This window comes from Artibeus jamaicensis, unplaced genomic scaffold (genome assembly GCF_021234435.1).
Source record: "Artibeus jamaicensis isolate MK-2021 breed Jamaican fruit bat unplaced genomic scaffold, CSHL_Jam_final contig_519, whole genome shotgun sequence".
Taxonomy (NCBI): Eukaryota; Metazoa; Chordata; class Mammalia; order Chiroptera; family Phyllostomidae; genus Artibeus; species Artibeus jamaicensis.
In genome coordinates, this window is record NW_026521871.1 from 40,724,281 (window position 1) to 40,744,313 (window position 20,033).

General features: G+C 46.1%; 1 long non-coding RNA gene across 4 annotated transcripts in view; it reads left to right on the forward strand.

Moving 5' to 3' along the window:
- Positions 1-427: 427 nt before the first annotated feature.
- Positions 428-20,033, forward strand: part of LOC119041567 (uncharacterized) — a 36,688-nt gene continuing 17,082 nt past the window's right edge. The window contains exons 1-4 of one of the 4 annotated variants that reach the window (XR_008392336.1): positions 428-873; positions 3,185-3,509; positions 8,344-8,484; positions 12,464-12,552. This is a non-coding gene — a long non-coding RNA (uncharacterized LOC119041567). Of the gene's footprint in view, positions 874-3,030; positions 3,510-8,343; positions 8,485-12,463; positions 12,553-20,033 lie in introns of all 4 variants that reach the window. The other 3 variants (XR_008392335.1, XR_008392334.1, XR_008392337.1) reach the window with 3 other exon arrangements.

Here is a 20,033-nt window from a genome sequence, read left to right on the forward strand (position 1 = left end):
ATGATTTAAAAAATGCAGCAAACCGTTAACAATTGTTAAATGTGGGTGACTGGAGGCTTTGTACTACTCTTGAAATTTTTTGTAGGTATGAAATTACTTTAATGGGAAAGGTAAAAGAAAACAGAGGGAACATTGGCACAGAGCAATGGAGGGAATGGTCCAGCCCAAACACCTTAGAATGGCGGGCCAGGGTCTCGCCCAGAATTCACTGTTTCGCCTCCAGGCAAGGTGAGGGCCGCAATCCCGCCACCTCCGGCCTGGCACTGCCCACCTGCCACACGGCAGCTGCCAGGACCAATGAGGCGCCTCCGCTGACCGGGGAAGGCCCTCCCCTCGCGGCCCCTGCGGCTGGTCCTGCAGACACCCCTCTCCTGCTGCCTGTGGGTCGGGAAGCCCCGCCCCGCTGCTGGGCGTGGGCCTGGGTGGGAGAAGGGGAAAGATGACGCACCGAGAGCGCGGGGTAGTGTCTGCCCCCGGGGAGGGCGCCCACCTCCCGGAAGCGGAAACGGAGACCGGAGACCGGCGGTCCCCTCCCCCACTCGCCCGCGGAAAACTCAACAGGAGAGTGGTCTCGAGTCCTGAGTGGACACACCTACCTGACAGCTTGCATTCATTTAAGATGGTAAAACATCACTTCCCATCGCTCCACGTCTTCCCTGGCCTCGCTTCACCTTCCCCCCATCCTCGCCGCCTGGGGTTTGCACGCGTATGGGAAGCGGCGGCTCTCCTTCCTTCCTCGCCTGGGGACTCTGTCCTGGGGTAGGAGGGCTGGAAAAACCACGTTCGATTGCACGCCCCCTCCATGTGAGCTGGCTCTGAAAGCCAGGAAATTGAGATAAAGGCAGGACAAGGAGAAAGAGCAGCCTTCAGGAAGTATGTGCATAACCGTAAACAGTTTGGTGGCGCAGGTGGGTGGTAATGGGGGTGGAGGGAATGAAATACGGATGTAATAAAAGATGATGGGCTTGAACGCCTGCTCTAGCTGTCTGGGTTAGATATGTCTGTAGGCACAAGTATGAGCCAACAGGACTGAGGTAGGATGTAGAAAGTAATAATAACAATGTTATTATACATGTTATTAAGCCCTGACTGTTTGCTAACCTTTACGCTAAGCATTTTTCATAAATTATTGTACTTAATCCTAACAATGATCCCGTGAAATGGGTACTGTTATTATTCCCTAAGACTTAGAAAACTTAATAAACTTGTTCAAGGTCACACAGATTTTGAACCCCAAAATCCCATCCTCTGCCACCAGAGCTGGGATTAGAAACATAATTTGTGGGAAGTGTGAAGGACAGATTGGCAGCCGAAAACATTAGAGATAGGACTGCTCTTAGTTAATGATTTTTCTAATGTATGCAAAAAAGATGGGAAAATGTGCAACACACCTCCCCTTTCCCACATACTCTTATTTCAATGTACTCATGCAAGAGAATAGTTACAGCATGACAGGAACTGATCTTAAAGCTGGGGTTGAGGCAGCGAATGATGCAGACTTTCCTCCACTGGTGGAACTTGCAGGTTTGAGGGAGAGACAGAAATGAATGGAAGAGTCACACATATATTATTGCAAACTGCCAGGTCTGAAGGAAAAGCACAGGGTGTGAAAAGGGTGTGTTGCAGAGAGATGAGCTAGTCTGGCAGCCACGGAGCCCACTTCAAAAAAGAATCACCCTGTGGTGAGTGAGAGTCTGGGTGGCTGATGAAAAGTGGCCAGCCAGTGGAAGGAGTGTGTTTTAAGGTTTTTGAAATGTAGAAGTCTGTAACAGCTCCTGATTGCTTCCCCAACCCTAAACTCCAGCAACCCTTCACTCAGTTCATGTATACACCATTTTCCATGCTGTCTCAGGCAGAAAATACTGCAATCAACTTTGACTCCTCCCTTTTTTTTTTGTTCTCATTGCTCAGCTGGAATTTATCAGAAAACACTGCTGGCTTCATCTCTAAGACACAGATAGTGTCCTGTCACTTCTTCCCGTCACCGCCCCTACCACCCTGGTTCCAGCCATCACTGCTTCTCAGTGGGAATTACTGCAGTTGCCTCCTTGGCTGGCCGCCTTCCACTCTCATTCCCTACAGGGGTCTTCTCAACAGTGATGTTAAAACGTCAGTCACAATCACATCATATCACCTGTGCTGCAAACCCTCCACCAACTTTCCATCTCTTCAGAGGACAGTCTGAAGCCACAAGGCTCTTTGAGACCCAAGGCCCTTCCCTAACCTCTCTGCTCGCATCTCGGGCCTCTCCTACAGACGCTCTCTGCCTCTGCGGCTCCAGCCACACTGGCCCGCGTGCTCTTCCTGAAATACCCCAGACCTACTTCCTCCTTACGGCTTTTTCTTCTGCCTGGAAATTGTCGCCTCTACTCCCACCCCAACCAGCACTTCCCATCCCCCCTCCCTGTTCCACAGTGATCCTTACCAACTATCCAGTCAGTTCTTTTGCTTAGGATCTGGACCCACCACCTCTAGAATGTGAGTGCTATTTGTGCTTATTCACGGCCATGATGCTTTAGCATTAAAAACATGTCCACCACATGGTAGAAACTCAGTAATTGTCAAATAAATTAATTTTTAAAATCCAAGAGCACGTCCTGCAAGGCTTTCTGCCAATGCCTAAGCTCAAGATGGAGAAGAGAGGGGGCCTGGACGCCCAGGGAGGCCCCTGTGGATTTCCTAGGAATACAGAAAAACACCTGGATGCATTACCTCTGGGGTGGACATTATGATGCGTGTGGCTCAGATCGCCCTTCAGGAGTGACCGTTTATTCTCTCAACTCAGCCCCTTTTGAGGATCACTGTGGCTGAACAGCTGCCTCACCTAAATCACACCTCCTCCCCAGAGCTGGCCACCCCTGATAAGTGACTGCTGTGGGGTGTAAAGGCCCTTGCCCAGTCCAGACCAACTCTGAAGGGTCCTCCCATCCTGAGAACTCCCAGTGGGGTGGGCCGAGGCCCTCACCGGGCCTGCGTGGCGGCTCACCCTCTCCCTCTGCCTGATGGGCTTCACTTCTTTCCTTTGCGCAGGCGCAGGCTGCAGGAGCACTTCCCAGTGAGCCTGCTGCACTCCAGTTCCATCTCGGAGTCTGCTGCCCGGAAAACCAATCTATAACAATGCCCCCTCCCCACATCAATACATCTCTAATACTGTAACTGAAGTAGTGACCTTTCCTCACAACAGGCAAAACGAGACTGTCTCCTAGAAAAGACAAGGGGCTTCATAAGGGCCAAGAGTCCATTCACCTCTGAACTCACAAAATCAATGGCATGCCGTTCAGGAGAAAATACGAAACACATCCAGGCAGCTGTAAGGAAAGAAGCTGTGACCACTGGGACTTTGCAGTGCAGTGCCATGCATGCCCAGGTAGCATGCACACTTCTGACTGGGACCTCCAGAAACAGTTCCTGCCCCTTTACGTGGGTGCCGGGAAGGCTATGGTTTTCTCTGTACCTCGACATCCTGAAATAATGAGGATTATTGGAGTCTAACCTTCAGGAAGACAGAGGTAAGGAGCAGTAAAGTGGGGTGGTCAGGGCTTTATGCATACTTCTATGTTCTTTCAACATATCAGGGGAAAATATATTTATTTGTCCAATACCAATGAACAAAAAGTTTAAAAACTATAAAATTAAATACACAGCTTCTTAATGTCTTTGAAACTGGGAGATGCAGGAGTCCACACACTGAAGGGGAAGGAGCACCTGCCGATCCCCATTCCAGTCCTTACTACCTGCTCCCAACCAACAGATCTGAGTTTGTATCAAACCCTCTTAGACATTGCTTCTAGGTACTTTTTTGCTGACAACCTAAAGACCAAACTTCTTACCACCATATTGAATGCTTTTCACAATCAAACCAAACCAAGTACTCTGGGCTGCACTCTAATTCCTGGAACCTTTTCCCTCCGCCTGCCCTCAGCTTTCAGAATCACTTCCTGTTCTCTAAAGGGGCCGGGCCTTCCCCGGCTCTTTGTTTTGCATTTGCTAATCCCCACTTCCCTCTTCCTCTGATTGTGTCCCAGCTTCAATGTCACCTGCCCATCAACCACAGACTTTCCCCAGCTCCAGGTATCATTCATTGCTTCCACTTTTATTTTCATGTGGTACCTTGTTTTTATCACCTTTTTAGCTTTAAAATTTTTTTAAATGACAATATTAACGTGATTATATATTAATATGGTAAAATATAAAAGTATATACAGTGGCAAGGTATAAATTCCCTCACTTTTTGATTCAGAAGTTGATTGGTGGGGGGTGAGACAAGTACATAGGTGTTCATTATGTTATTCTATGTACCTGCTTATAGTGTTTTTTATTTTAACGAGAGGGGAAGGGAGAAAAAAGAGACGGATGGAGAGAAGCATTGATTGGCTTGCCTTCCATTTGGGCCCCAATTGGGGACCCAACCTACAACCCAGGAACGTGCCCTGACCAGGAATAAAACTGGCAGCCTTTCAGTTTTCGAGACTATGCCCAACCCACCTAGCCACCCCACCAGGGGCTCTATGCACCTTCTGGATTCGGGACTATTTCATTAAAAAGGAACAGTCTTTCCCCTTCCCCACTCAACCTTTTTTCCCACTCATCCTCTTTGTCAGAAAAGCTACTGTTAACAGTTTTTTGTGTACTCATCTTTCTAGTCCTTTTGCTATGTTTCCAAACACATAAATATATACTGTTGACATAAGAAACGTCCTAACATGTAGAAGAATTTTGTAAGAATTTGAGCCAAGCAAACAACATACGCTAGGGTGCAAAGATCTCAAATGCTCTGGAGAATAACAGTTTTGCAGGGCTGTTTGTGCCTTTGAAATTCAGGAGGGAACATCAGGAAGGTGGCACATAATGGTGGGAGAAAGCAAGGCAGAGACTGGACTGTAAACTAGTTAAGATTATGTGCTCTCTGGAGGGCGGCTTTAAAAGAAGGGGCCTGAGAAGCTGGTCCCATATTAGAAGGAGGGGTCAGAAAGAGGGTGTTTCAAAGGTGTATTAACCTAGGTGCAGGAAACAATACACAAGGCTTGCTTCAGGCAAAGCTAAACCTTCTACTGAAGAAGTTGTAGGCCTGGGGTGGGACGACTCACCGTGACCTGCCCAGTTAGGAATTCATGGTCAGATCACTCCCTGGGGTTACTTTCTGTAGAACCCCTTTTTTTCATCCACAACTCATACACACTATTATTCTTCATTCAAATGGAGTCATACTGTACCTATCGTTCTATGCATATTTTTTTAATTAACAGACTTCATTCCTTAGAGCAGTTCTAGGTTTAGAGAAAATTGAGCAGATAGTACAAATTTTTCTTATTTATTCCCCTGCCCTCTCACAGTTTTCCCCATTATTAACATCTTGCTTTTGTGTGGTATGTTTATTATAATTGATGGGCCAATGTTGATACATTATTGTTAACTGAAGTCCACAGTTTACATTAGGGTTCACTTCTTCTCTGAGTTGCCAGATATATAATGTCATGTACCCACCACCACAGAATCACACACAGAATAGTTTCACCTCCCCCAAACCCCCCTGGTCTCTACCTGTTCTCCCAAGCAACCACTTTTTACCGTCTTTGCATTTCTACTTTCTCTAGTATGGTACGTACTTTTAAGACTGACTTCTTCATTTAGCAATGTACATTCTCGTTTCCTTCATGTCTTTTCATGGGTATAATTATTTTTTGAATTGACATCGACATTCTCCCATGTTCTTACATCTACATCTACCTTTTTCTCTTTAATAGCTATGTAAGTAGTTCATGATTATAGAAACTTCTTTATCCTGTCTTTTACCCCTGATGAGCACGTGTTTTTTTTTTAAGGTTTCTAATGGTCTATTTACATCTGTCTGCTAACCCTTAACCATAAAACATGGTATTCAATAAATAGCATTGCTTCTCTCCACAAAGAACTACATACACAAGAAAAGGGTGGCAGTAGCTCAAAATACGAAGAGGCAAGACTGTCACAGGGAACGGCAGAGGGATTTACCAGGAGGCTGCAGCAGGCTGGGAAGAAGCTGGCCAAGGAGGACTTAACAAGAGGCGGGATTGAAACTGGGCTTTGAAAGGGTGGGTCGGGATGAGCAGGAAGGGGAGTGTTGGTCTTTTTCACTTCAAAAATAAAGAAACTGATGGTGGCCAGATGGGAAGGGGAACTGCAGTGATGGGTAATAAAAGTGAAGGGATTAAGATGTACGAACTGCCAGTTATATAAAAATAGTCACAGGGATGTCAAGTACAGCACAGGGAACATAATCAATAATATGGTAATAACTGTGGTGTCAGATGGGTACTGGAGTTACAGGAGTGATCAGTTCCTAAGTTATCAAAATGTCTAATCACTGAGTTGTACACCTGAAACTAATATAATATTGTCTGTCAATGGTAATTAAAAATTAAAATAATTATCAATAAAATAAAGAAGCCACGCGGGCCTGCTGCTGCCGGTGTCATTCCTCAGCGGCCGGGATCCTGGAAGCAGGCCCACCTACGAACGTGGATGGATGTGCGCAGCGAGGCTCCCAGGCAGGCCCGGGCCAAAAAAGGCAAGGAGGCCCGGCCTCCGGGAGCTCTTGTTTCAAAAATATTCTTTGCTTGTTGAAACCAAGTAAATGCCAAAGGACTCAAGGACTGCTCCCGGGCTGCATCTCATAACATTTCTTACCTCCTCTGGTACAGAGAGCATCAGGGTGCATTCCACCTTCCTCTTCCTCACAGACTGTTCTTATGCCCAAGGTTCGTATCTTAGCCCCTAAACGTCTCCTGTGGCACTGACCACCCTAAGTAACCCTTGGTGTTGGTTGCTAAATGTCCACATGAACAAATAGTGTTAGAAGCTACCTTCCCTGCTTTGGGTTGCCCTGGAAGCATACCCTGAATCAAGGACTCCAGTGAGAGTGGTTTATTGAGGAAGTGATGCCAAGGACACCCGCTGGAGAGAGAAGTGACAGGGAAGGGAAAGCAGCCATAAAGGGTGTGTTAACAAGCAAGGTATCTCTGGGCAACCGGAGCCCAATCTCCCAGGGAAACGCTGGGAAAAGGTGCAAAACATGCCCCGGGCTGCTCCTGGGGGTACAATAATTTCCCAGCTCCTCAAGCCTGACTCACAGAGGACTACAGGGTGACCTTCTACGGTTCCAGAGAAATCCCTCCGGCTCTGAGGGGCAGATGCTGGGAGGTGGAAGTCAGCCAGAGCACACCGAGGGGCTGAGTCTAAGCCCTGGGGCGGGGGGGGGGGGGGAGCAGGGCTCCCACCTTCCAGGGAAAAGCGCCACGGGAGATCCCAGTTCCCTTTGGAGATCTGTTATAAGTTATAACAGATCTGTGACAAGTGGCTGTCTCCCCTCTCGCCCCCATACCTAGAGCAACAGGACACTCGGCACGGGGCAAGCGATTTCACTGTCGGTAACCCCAGTGTTCAAAGCACTTCCTAGCTTGTTCTGAACCTCCCCGTCTCCCAGTTCGCCACCCGCTGCTAGTCGAGCCTACTCCAGCTACGCAGAGCATCGAGTGCCCGTTCCAAGTCCAAGTGTCAGCCCTGTGAATATTTACAAAGAGCGATTTCCAGTTTTCTCCACATAATCCTCACGTGATGTGGTTTGCAGTTTCTAGCTATCCGTCACACACCTACCTAAGCAAACGTTTTTTAAAAAGGAAAATAAATGATGTCAGGACTTTTACACAGGTCACCCCTTCAGCCCATGTGTTTAAAACACGTCGTGACCGCAACAGGAGTCTCGGCCTTCCTTAGGGACACAGGAGAGGGTGGAAGGGGACAGTGCTCGGCGTGCCTCCTCCAGCACAGTCCAACTCTGGTTCCAAACTTGGGAGTTCCCACAACTTCGGGAAAGCCCTGTGACTAACTGTGGCAGCTTCTCCAACAAGCAGACTAGGGGTTTGGATCCCCGTACACTACACTCCCCACAGATTGTTTATGAGCCTCCTTATTCCAACCACAGAGAGCACTCTTCCTGAGCAGAGTGGGAGAACACAGTTTTTGCCACCTTGCTGCATTTCTAAACTGTCTTACTGAGCGCCCCCTACAGATGAGCAACAACAGCAGTTGCTCCGCTCTCCCGCCAATGCTCATGGTACTCTGCCATCTTCAGCGCTCCCTTGGTGAAAGGCCCCTTCTCCGCATGCGTAGAAGAGAAAGCCGAGGCTCAGAGAAGAAAAGGCATTGGACCAAGCCAACACAAGGCTGGGATTGGAACCCCTGCCCACCTGAGCTTGATCTACCTCTGTTACTTTTTCTCTACTTAGGATCTATTTCTCCTTATTGTCGTCATAGTACCCACATACCTCTTTGCCAACTGTTCTTCTCCCCGTCTTTGTTGTTTAGATGAAGATGCCCCTACCCCAAATATGCAAGGACCTCACATGACCCAGGGACAAGACAATCCCTGTCTATTCTCTCCTTGGTTTGAAGATGGGCACACGGTCCAAGGCACACCTAATTTCAGTGAGAAGGAAGACAGCAACTGTGAGTTGGGATTTATTATTTGCAATAGAAGAACCAAAAGAATCCTAACAAATTTGGACTCTTCTATCCAAGCTCTTCCCGTGATATTACGCAGACTCCTTTCTGTTATAGACATACACACACACACATACACAATCATTTATTTCTGAAGAACACTTTGTAAAGCACCTGCCAACCCTTTGGGAGAAGACAGACAGGTATTAAATTGCTATAGTCATTTTCTATAAACAAGAAAACCAAAACTAAGAGAGGCTAAGTGACTGATCTAAGTCACACAGCCAGCCAGTAGTGGCACACCTGCCGGAAGTACCCAGATCTGTCAAGGTCACCCTGGTTTCCTGACCCATCTTGATGATCATCAAGCTGTGTAACCCTCCAAGTAAGTTCACCTATTTGGGATTCAACTCCCATCTGTTACATGAGGGCATTGGCAACTGTGATTTCTAAGGGCCCTCCTAAAACTCTCAGTCTGGTGCTCCGTGTCTTTGCTTCATATCTGTGCCTAGGCCTGGGTGTGTGGGCTCTAAGTCAAAGACCCTGCTGGAGGAACGTCCCATCAGTCAGGGACTTACTCAGTGTGCACACACACATACCTGTCTGATGACGTGAAGTTTCCGATGGTTCTGTTCCCAGCAGGAGTGAACATCGGTACGAAACCAAAAGTAATGAAATTGTGTAGATGCCCGGCACCCCACCTGCTCTATTCCTGTTCAGAAAAATAACGCCATGTGAATTGGCCTTTCAATCTTAAGCAAAAGCAAACAAAGCAGGCTTCATGTTGCTGCATTCCCCCTGACCACGTGCTGAGCACTGGCCCTGAGTCGCTCCTATAGCTTTGTATTGCGGGGTGGGTGGGGGCACAAGGTTCAGACATAGCTCCTGGGCCACACATTTGCTAAATGTGGGGCCTATGGCTTCTCGAGACCTCACCCCCGGAAGCATTGGGACCCCACACTGATGTATTCATGAGAACTTAAAATCCACTCGGAGTGCCTGCTTGTGGGCACCAGCAGCCTTCATTCGCTTTGCAGATTCTCTCAATCATTCTTGGACTGTCCTTTTTCCTAGATACTGTTTTTCAATAGCTCTAAAAAGAGTGGGGACACAAAGGCTGTCTGCTTTGCTCTCTTTTGCTGAATCCTAACACAATCCTTTCCAGTGACCTGCCACCATGTGGCTTCTGAGAGAGTTGAGATCGTTATCAGCCCACAGGCGTCCCTTCAGGGCACCTGCCCTCCTCCCCAACGCTGTTCTCCGCTGCTGATCCTTCTTCAAGTCGCTTCACTTGGAAGGGAGACATTGTGTCCTGACAAGTCAGCTCACGTCCTGTACTGTCTGTCTGTTCTTTGGAAAATTAACATGACACAGTCATGTGATCACCCTTCAGTGTCCCAGCTGTTATTTCTGGACTCAGTAGGACTTCGAACTTTTCACTGGAGTGGGTGGGTGGGGTGAGTACAGGGGAGTGTAGAGGCATTATTTCAAAATCCCGAATCCAACAAAACAGCAGCGAAGCCTTCATTTACTGTTTACCTTATAATAAGGTTGAGACACAGTCCGCTGTGGGAAGGCGGAAAGGCACTGGGCGTAACTCTTAGTTTCTTAGGAGTCAGGGGTTTCCAGACTGGACTCGCATGGATTTCCGAGCTGCTTCAGAGAGATGTTAGTGACCGCTCTGTATTTTGAGCCACATGCACTCTTCATGTATATATAAAACAAAGAGTGATAAAAACATCCAAGAGTGATTCCCAGCTGCACAAGCAGACAGAAGTCTGCAAGGGTTCAGGTGGCATAGCCATAAAACACTGGAGTGTTGTGCTTCCACAAGAAGGGGACCCCTGTCTCCACACCCACTTGTAGAAGGCCTGCCCTGCAAATTAAGCTCTACGTCTTCTGGTTAGATGCAGGGCAGTCCCATTATTTGAACATCAGATAATTTATTTTTGGACCACAGGGGTTGGGGGTCCGAAACTCATGAATAGACCAAGAGTATTCATGGAATAATTGATTCCAAAACAATGCCTCCTATTAAATGCCTTCTATAACCATAATACCAGCTTGCTGCTCTCCGATCAGGCAGAGTCCCGGGTTTGTTTAAGTCTTCTCAAATAACTCCCTGGTCTAATCCAACCCTAAGGACCAGCTCAAACCCCACTACCACCTCTTCTATGAAGCCATTCCCACGGACCTCTGGGTAGCCACAGCCTGCAGTTAAGCCATCCTACTTCCTCCTTGACAGCCGGAATGTCATTCCCACCCCCTCATACCTCAGCCTTGCTCTTAGTCTACACCTGAAGCTTTTCTGCCTCTCCCTATCTCTTCCTGTTCTTCCTAACCTGATTCTGATCTCTGTGGTTCTGGTTCTTGCGTCATATCTTCCATATCTAGCCTCACACTTGTCCCTGACACGAATTTCACTTCTTTGGAAGTGACCAGAGATCCTTTCGTTGGCTCCAGTGTTGGCACTTGCCTTTTGAATTTTGTCTGCTGATGGAAGGTCTGGGTGCATTCCCTGCCTCATTTCAGGTCCTGGAAACTGCTCCAGAGCTGACCACTTATTCAGTTAGTTTCTGGTCCTGTCCAGTGGATGCTAGGCAGTCATAGCAATTAGTGGTCTTTCCACCCATGCCTTACCCCAGGTGGGCAGTAACTCTTCTGAGACAGAGCACAAGACAGAGAACAGGCAAGACCTCTACTTACAGGCTTTGGGGTAAAAGGTACCTGAGTTCTAATTCCTGGTCACTGTTGACTCATTTACTTACTGTATGAACTTGGGCAAGTAATGAGCCTCACTGAGCCTCAGTTTCCTCATTCCCAGGTTAAATGGGGATAACAACAATAGTACCTACTTCGTGCAATGGGTGTGCGGATTAAATGAGTGGTAGGGTGGGTCTTTGAAATAGTAACTCTCTGGAGTAGCAGAAACTATTATACTTGGGCCCCAGGAGAGTGTTTTTGGCAAGGAATTCTCAGAGAGCCCTGTGGATTTGGGCTAAAGCCTGCTCTGGCACACAACGAAGCAGTCCATAAAAGTAAGCTTAAATAAAGAGAAACGAAAGAGGATTGAGACTCAACAGATGGATCCCCACTCGTCTCAGGTCATGAAAATGGACTGGAGCAAAGGGCAGTTGCTTATGCTTAATTTATAAATTTTCCAGGGTTCAGGTCTGCTGTGTGCAAGATTCAGATTTCCAGAAGGAAAGATGGTCCACTGTACTTGACTGGAAGGGCCTAGCTTCTAGATGGAGCCAAAAACATATTGGTGAAGGCCCGATTTTCTGGATGCCATTTTTTTTCTAAACCCTGAAACATATCATCTTTCAAAATCCAGTATTTCCCTGAAGTTTGATCTAAGCTCCTGACGGTGGGACCCAAAGTACAAGTACTTCAAGATTGTACTCTCTACCAATGGTCAGCAAATTAGAGCCCATAGGCCAAATCTGGCCCACTGATAGTTTTTGTAAATAAGGTTTTATTAGAACACAGCCACGCCTATTCATTTATGTATTGTGTCTGCTTTCTCAATAAAATGGTCAAGCTGAGTAGTGGTGACAGACACCAAATCGTCCAAATCAGAAATGTTTAGCCCTGGCTGGTATAGCTCAGTGGATTGAACGCGGGCCTGCGAACCAGACAATGGCGGTTCGATTCCCAGTCAGGGCACATGCTTGGGTCGCAGGCCGGTTCCCTGCAGGCCATTTCCCAGCAGGGGATGCACGAAAGGCAACCATACATTGATGTTTCTCTCCTTCTCTCCTTCCCCCCTTCCCCTCTAAAGATAAATAAATAAAATCTTTAAAAAAAAAAGAAAGAAATATTTGCTGACCCCTGCTCTATGTCGTACATGGTAAGATCCCAAAAATGTCAGTTTATAAGTATGTTCTCTTGTATGTTTCACCATTTACATTTCGTCTTTGTAACAAGGAGTAGAATCCTGAAGGCGAAGGCCAGTTATCTATTTCTATTGCATTTCCCATAGGTGTCACTTAACATGACATTCGAGGCGTCCTCCGGTGCCAATTGCTTCTGCAGCCTGAAACCCCTAGCTTTCCTACTTTTCTAGTCTAGGTAAGTTGACATCCAGCCTCTAGGTGTTTGCCAAGGGGAGCTGGACTTCACTCCTTGTTCATTTCTTTGTCAATGGTGCTGCATTTTCCAGGGCCTTATCTCCAGCCTCTCCTATCAGAAGGCATCTCTTTTTTCTTTGAACTCTGTCCATGGGCTTTGTGTTTCCTGAATGACGCAGAGACTACTTCGCTCTTCAGATATTCAGTCTCCCCAGACAGGCAATGTCTTGCGATGTTGTCTATTGCTTCTTTCCTTTTCTGCTTCACAAACTGCATTTACTGCCTTGTTAGAAGAGGCAGCTGTGGGGGTTCATAGTTGTGGAGGCCATGATACAAATTCAGACTCATCTGCTCTTATAAAAGCAGAGCATGCAAGAATCAGAGCCCTGACTGGGTAGCTCAGTTGGTTAGCGTGTCGTCCCTATGCCAAAGTCCTTGTCCTCGTTTCTGTACAAATGCCTCCTGGTTCCTACGAAAGAGGGTAAAAACGAGTAGGGCTTTGTTTTGCTGCCTCTTGGGATTTTCAGTTTTGGGAGGGCTGGTAGCTGTCATCCTAGCCTGGGGCTCAGGTTTTCACCAAAAGCTTTGTTTTAGTATATAGGTTCTATTATGATAGAGTGAAGCCAACAGATCTGGGGACAATCTCCAGTGGAAAAATATTTTGTTATTCATAGTTTCCAAGAAGAGGGGCCTAGCACATCACACAGGGCCAAAGAGGAAGCACTACGGTCAGTGGGAGGCAGAGAGAAGAAGGGGAAAGGAGGGAAGGAGAACCTTTCCTCTTTATTGTGGTTTCTGTGGGAAGGAATGGGGGAGACAGGGTAAACAGGCTTGGCCTTGGCTAACTGAATCATTTCAGCTGCTCCTGGGGTACAGGGACTGGCTGTTTTTGGTTGTCTGGTACCTGGCCCAGGGGTGATCAGGTAGGGGATTAGTGACCCTAAGTGTGAGTCCTGCAGGAGCCCGATATGTAAAGGAGGTGGTGGGGTATGGGCTCTGGATTGGCTGCTTTGCACATGCATACTTACAGGTTTGCATAAGGCATGCTTGTAGGCATCCTTGACTATCTCTAGGGATTGGCTAGCCCTGCAAGGGGTGGTACTTTCAGGGCCAGCAAGGTGCCAAGATGTCAAAACATCAGAAACGCATGGTTAACACAAATGTCAACAATCATGGCCATGGTCAAGGACTGTATTAGTTTGCGAGGGGTGTTACAGCCAAATACCACAGACTGGGTGACTTAAACAACAGAAATTTATTTTCTCGCCATTCTGGAGGTTAGAAGTCCAAGATCAAGGGGTCAGTGAGGCTGATTTCATTCTGAGGTGTCCCTCCTTGACTTATAGGTGGCAAAAAAAAAAAAAAGACCCTGTGTTCTCACACAGTCTTTTCCCTGTGCATGCACATCCCTGGTGTCCCTTTATGCGCCCAAATTTCCTCTTTTTGTAAGGGTATCAGTCATTGGATTGGGGTCCACCCTAACACCTCGTTTTAAGTTAATCACCTCTTTAAAGGCCCTGTCTCCAAATACAGTCACAGACTAAGGTAGGGGGTTGTTGCTTCAACATACAACTTTTGGAGGCCCAGTAATTCAGGACATAACAGGGACATTGCTGAAGTAGCTTTGTGGGGTTGCTGGTGTTGAAGAACATCAGAGAACTGTCATTGAGGAGACACGTGAGACTAAGGACCTGGACTTGGTAGAAGACAGGGAGACACAGGTGAGGACTATGAGCCAGTGAAATTTGGATAGTATGTAAATATGACTTCATTTTTATCTGTGAGCTTTGGAGGCCCTAACAATTTTGGAATACAGATATATTTGCACCTGTGAAAGATTATCAATGAATCCACATTGAATTAGAATTCCGTTGATACTGAAAGCCAATGCCCACAAGCCTGGGGCATTGGGGGTTGGGGGGTCAAGTCTTCTTAAAAAAAGCACAGCAAGCTTGTTTATTTGTTCTAAGAGTTAACTACCTGACAGTGTAGAATCTGGATCCTCTGTTTGACCACAAAAGTTTACTCAAGTCATGCAGGGAAAAACAGGGTCAATAGACTTGAGTGAAAGAAAGCACACAATTTTGTCTAGTTCTTTAAAGTTTGCTGGATAACAAGTTTGTCATTCATTTCCTTCTCCCATCTCCCTCTCAGGAGAGCCTGGTGCAGGCTACCTTGCTTCCTTCTCCAAAGTGCATACGTGTGTATGCATTCATGTGGATGGTACATGTGTGTGTTTGCACATATGTGCATACATGTGTGCACATGTGTACACACACCTTTTCTCCTCACACCCTCAACTCAATACCCACTCTTCTAGCCAAGCAGGTTTCTTCCCTCGCTAACCACCATGAAGGATTCCACAAAAACCTGTCCTTGGCTTAGAGAGGTGGTCAGAAGCAGCTGGCAAGAGCAAGCTGTTTGCCTCTGGCCTCTTCTTCACACCCTCTCCTTCTCATAGATAGTATAAAAACTTTACTATTTTCCCTGGCTGGTATAGGTCAGTGGATTGAGCGTGGGCCTGTGAACCAGAGGACTGTGGTTCGATTCCCATCAGGGCACAGCCTGGGTTGCAGACCACTTCCCGGCGGGGGACTCATGAGAAACAACCATACATTGATATTTCTCTCCCTCTCTCCTGCCCTTCCCCTCTAAAGATAAATTAAAATTAAAAAAAACTTTACTATTTGTTGACTCTCCCCAACTTAAACAAAACAAACAGAAAAGAAAAAAAAGGAAGAGCACATATCATGCCAGGAATTCTGGTCTCAGCTGCTAAGGAGTCAGGGGTCCACATTAGTCAATAACCATGGTGTTTCTGGTGCTATAAGAATGAACTGAGCTGCTGGCCTGATGGAGGCAGATTTAGGCAAAGTGGCCTAAAAAGCTTTGTATCAACCAAAGTTGTTGGTGGCAGGCATTAGTCATCAACTCTTAAGAGAGCCCTTACACAAAAAGAGAATTTCTTAGAAGGCTATCAGGAGGTGGCTCACAGAATTGAGCACAGGCTTAGGTGGCAGGGTGGGGAAACAAGTAGGAAGCAAGGGGCTTCAGAAATTGTCACAGGGACAGTTTGGCTAGGGTTCTCATTCTCTGGCACAATCCACGGCTAGACTCAACCACAAAAAAATAGGCACCAGTGGACAGTGTTGAAACTGTGCAAGTGAACACCAGTAGTTCCTATGCTTTTGCATTATACTCTGCAGATTCAAAGTGCCAGGAAGCATCATGTGATTGACTGATAAAATGCAGTTCCCTTGCTTGAGTTCTTACTATAAGAGGCAAGGGAAAGGAAAGTTAAGGGGAAATGTGTCCCATAATAATGGATATATTGGTGGAGTCCTCCAAAATAAGAAGGGAGATTAAATGTTGGGAAAAAAGAAATAAAAAAATGTTTACCACAACTATAATTGTTTTTACGGACATCTGAAAGCTACATCAATAAAAAGAACATTGAATCTAGAATTTCTTATGTTCCCTAACCTCTGGTTAGTGAGGTAGAGATAGCTAGATGTCCACGAAAAATCTGTGTTTTTTCTTTCATAGGATAGAATTACCAAAAGAAATTGAATTTCAGATCTTGACCAGTGTGGCTCAGTTAGTTAAGCATCATCCTACTGCTTTGCTTTGTAGCAAAAGGTCACCAGTTCTATTTCCAGTCATGGCACATACCTGGGTTGCAGGCCCAGTACTCGGTTGGGGCAGGTATAACTGATGGTTGGCCCATCGATGTTTCTCTCCCTTCCTTCCCCTCTGTCTAAAAATAAATAAATGAAATCTGAAAGGAAGGAAGGAAGGGGGGGGGAGAGAGAGAGAGAAAGGAAGGAAGGAAGGAAGGAAGGAAGGAAGGAAGGAAGGAAGGAAGGAAGGAAGGAAGGAAGGAAGGAAGGAGAGAAGAAAGAAAGAAAGAAAGAAAGAAAGAAAGAAAGAAAGAAAGAAAGAAAGAAAGAAAGAAAGAAAGAAAGAAAGAAAGAAAGAAAGAAAGAAAGAAAGAAAAGAAAGAGTGAGGAAGGAAAGAAGGAATGACGGAAGGAAAAAAGAAAGAAAGGGGAAGGGAAGGGAAGGGAAGGTCTCAGTCTAGGGACTCTATTTCCCAGCTGCAGTGAGGAGCAGCCAAGAGTGTGGAGTGTGTAAGCGGTACATGCCACTTCCAGGCTTAGTTTATACAAATTCTCCATTTAGTGATCCCCCAGGCTGTGTCCCTCTCTGGCTGTCTAGAATGAAGATGACATCCAAAGTAACACTAGAAGCTACTGTGTTAAAGATGACAGCACCTCTGACAACTTGGCCCCTAGATGACTATAAGGTGGAGGGTCTCCTCACTAACCTGTTCACCTGGCCAATGGTTTTACATGTGCAAGAGATCATTTTTGTTTGGGCTTTGGTTATTACACATTGAGGTCCATTTGTTGGTAATACACTTAGCTTGTTTATTTGTTTATTCTAAGTGAGACATGGTAGAATCAACACAGGCTTTGGAATGAGTTCAAATCCATGCTCCACTACTGATGTCCTGGGAGCCCTTTCTTAGTCTCTGTTTTATAAAGTAAGATGAATAGTGTCTATCACAAAAAGTAGATAATAAGGATTAAATCAAATGATGACTGCCAAACACCTAGTAGGAAGACTGGATCACAGTAGGTACACGATAGATGGTAGACTGTGAGCAGAGTCTATGGTGGGAATAGGTGTATAAACTGGAAATCAGGAGACTGGTGTCCTCATTCCAGGGCTGCTGCTTCCTGTACAACCTTGGGGGAAATCTCCCCTCTCTGAACCTTGCTTTGCTTACCTGTGAAGTCATGGAGTGTGATGACACCTGGGGTTCCCTCACTATTTCCTATGAAAACTCTTGGCTCTGCAATAGGACGAAGCTGAATAGAACGAAGCAGACTCTGGTCTCTGTCTCTGTTGCAAACAGAGAAGCTTCTGTTTGGTTTGTTTGACATGTTAGGCTTCTAGAAAAGACTTTGTTTGAAGAAATAGTATCACTGCTCTTGCAAAAAAAATTAAGTGTCAGGGTTCTCCAAGGTCTTCAAAATCCATCCCCATTCTAATATGCTAGGATTCTGTGAGGGTCCGAGCAACGATGGTTTAGTCTACCAACTCATCTTGAAAGAGGCTTTGACCTTCACCCACCACCTGCCCAGTTTGCGAGAAGCCGAGGGTGACCTGCAATTTCCAAGAGTGGCCAGGCATAAAGTACTCAGGTGGGGTGGAATCATGACTGTGAATGAGAACTAAAACTGCAACTAACAGGTACAGCCCCTGGCCCTGGGGCATGAAGGAAGGGCGAGAGTGCATTGTTTCTGCTGGAAAATGCTTAAGTCGGGTACATGACTGGACATGTCCTTCCTGACCAGTAAGCTGAGGATAAGCAAGCAGTCAGGCTTACAGGCTCATAGAGCTGGCACCAGGGCAAAAGCAGCTGGTTCCTGGTGGGGGCCTCAGCATTCCAAATGGCTTTCATTTCCAATATGCCGATAAGAGGAGTGGCCTTATAACACACAAACATCACGGGAAGGAAGTTGGCCAAAGCTACATATTTTGCTGGTATTATGACTTTTCATTTACCTACTCTACAAATATTTGTTATGTTCAACACGCTGGGCTCTGTTTTAGGTGCTAGGTGTAGAGACAAATTCCTATATTCTGCATTTCAGTCTGGAAAGACAACATAACTTATTAAGTAAATAATTACATGTCAGGTGGCAAGAAAGGGGACAAAAATAAAAGGGGGTGCTATTTTAGAGAGATCCGATCAGGGAGGTTTAATGAGAGGTTGACATTCAAGCACAGACGTGAAGGAAGTGGGGGAGAGACCTTCGGCTTTGTGGGCAGAGTGGTGCAGACAGAGGGAGGAATAACCCAGAAGGCCCAAGAGGCAGAGGAGCCCGGGAATAGAGCGGCTGGGGTGGTGTGAACAAAGAGAAGGGAGATGGGAGCCGAGACTTGGTACATTGCAAGGCGTTCCATCATTTAGACAGTTATTGTCCTCTGTGAGCAATTTGGGATTAATTCTGAAGGACCGCGAATGGAGGAGAGACTTAACTTTTAAAAGGGTCACCCCAGTTGATCTGTTAACAGTCTAGAGGCAAAGGTGATGTGAGTGACCAGTTAGAATGTAATAATTTAGGCAAGAGATGGTGGTGGGTTAAATAAACTATGGGAGTAGCAGTGGTGGTGGTAGGTGGTTGGATTCTGGATGTACATTGATGATAGAGCCAACCAGCTCAACTAAAGGACCAGGACATCACCAAAACCTTGGTTTTTACTGCATGATCTTCCCTTGTCTTACCCCTTCTCTCCATTTAGCAGAGGAGATTTCCTCCTGAGCAGAGAGACAGGAAAGAAAGCAAAGCAAAGAGATAGAAAGCAAGATTGCACAGGAATGGGAAAAGAGAAGGAAAATGGAAAGGCAGCAGAAGAATTAAAAAATGAAGAGGCAAGAAATAAACATCGACAAGAGAAAAAGAGCAAGGAAGAGAAAGATAGATGCTATCCACCCTTACAGCTTTTTCAATTATTTCATTCTCTGTTGGTAACGTAGGAGCAAGGATGTTTCCCTCTATAGCAAAAGCCCTCTTGGAAAATACCGATAACTTTTTTCTTCTCAATGATTATGTATACAATGCCAGGTTAAAGGAGGAAAAAGACATTTTCTGTCCAGAAAAATGAAAAGCAGTGCTTGAGAGTGAATTGCCTGCTCTGAGGTCTAAATTCAGTCAGTCACCACCTCTGATAAAGCCCAGTCTCCCTGCACAGTAATAGATGTTGGCCTAGATGGGCCAACATCTGTTACATTCCCTGTCAACTTCTGGAAGAGAAAAATCTCATTTCCCAAAAGAAAGGTATTCACCATCTCTCCTAGGCCCCCTTCAACAACCACAGAGCTGGTTTTATGAGGTGCTATTTCATGAAGTCACAGCACCCTTGGGGGTAACCAGAAACTATTGTTTTCACAAGGGGAAACAAAGCAACCGGAAGTCACAACTTCCACTGCAGAATATAATCCGCCCCCTGCGAGTATGCATGAGAACATTCCCTGGCCACGGCAGCTTTTTGATACTTTCAGTGAAGGAAATGTTGGTCATTAATCCTGAAATCTTGATGAAAGATTACAGAGCCATTTCCGGGTTGGAGAATTGTAATGTGTTCAAGTGTTTAACATAATCTTAAAAGGCAATAAGAACCTTCCCCTGATTTTATCTTCAGTCTTTAGCTGTCAACACGGATGCATTAAGTTGGTAAACGGCAAAAGGAAAAAATAAAGAAGCAGTGTGCAGAGACCAAAGATACTTTCATTTCCCTTAAAGCTTGGGTTAATCAACAGCTTCAAAAAGTCAAACGGGAATCTGTTTGTATGAAATTTTGCCAGAAAAAGTTAAGCCGAAAAAGAAATACTTTCCCTTTAGGCCTTCCAGAGTTCCAACGAGGACATCTTGTTTAATAGATCCACCGCTCCACTGCGATCATGCGATC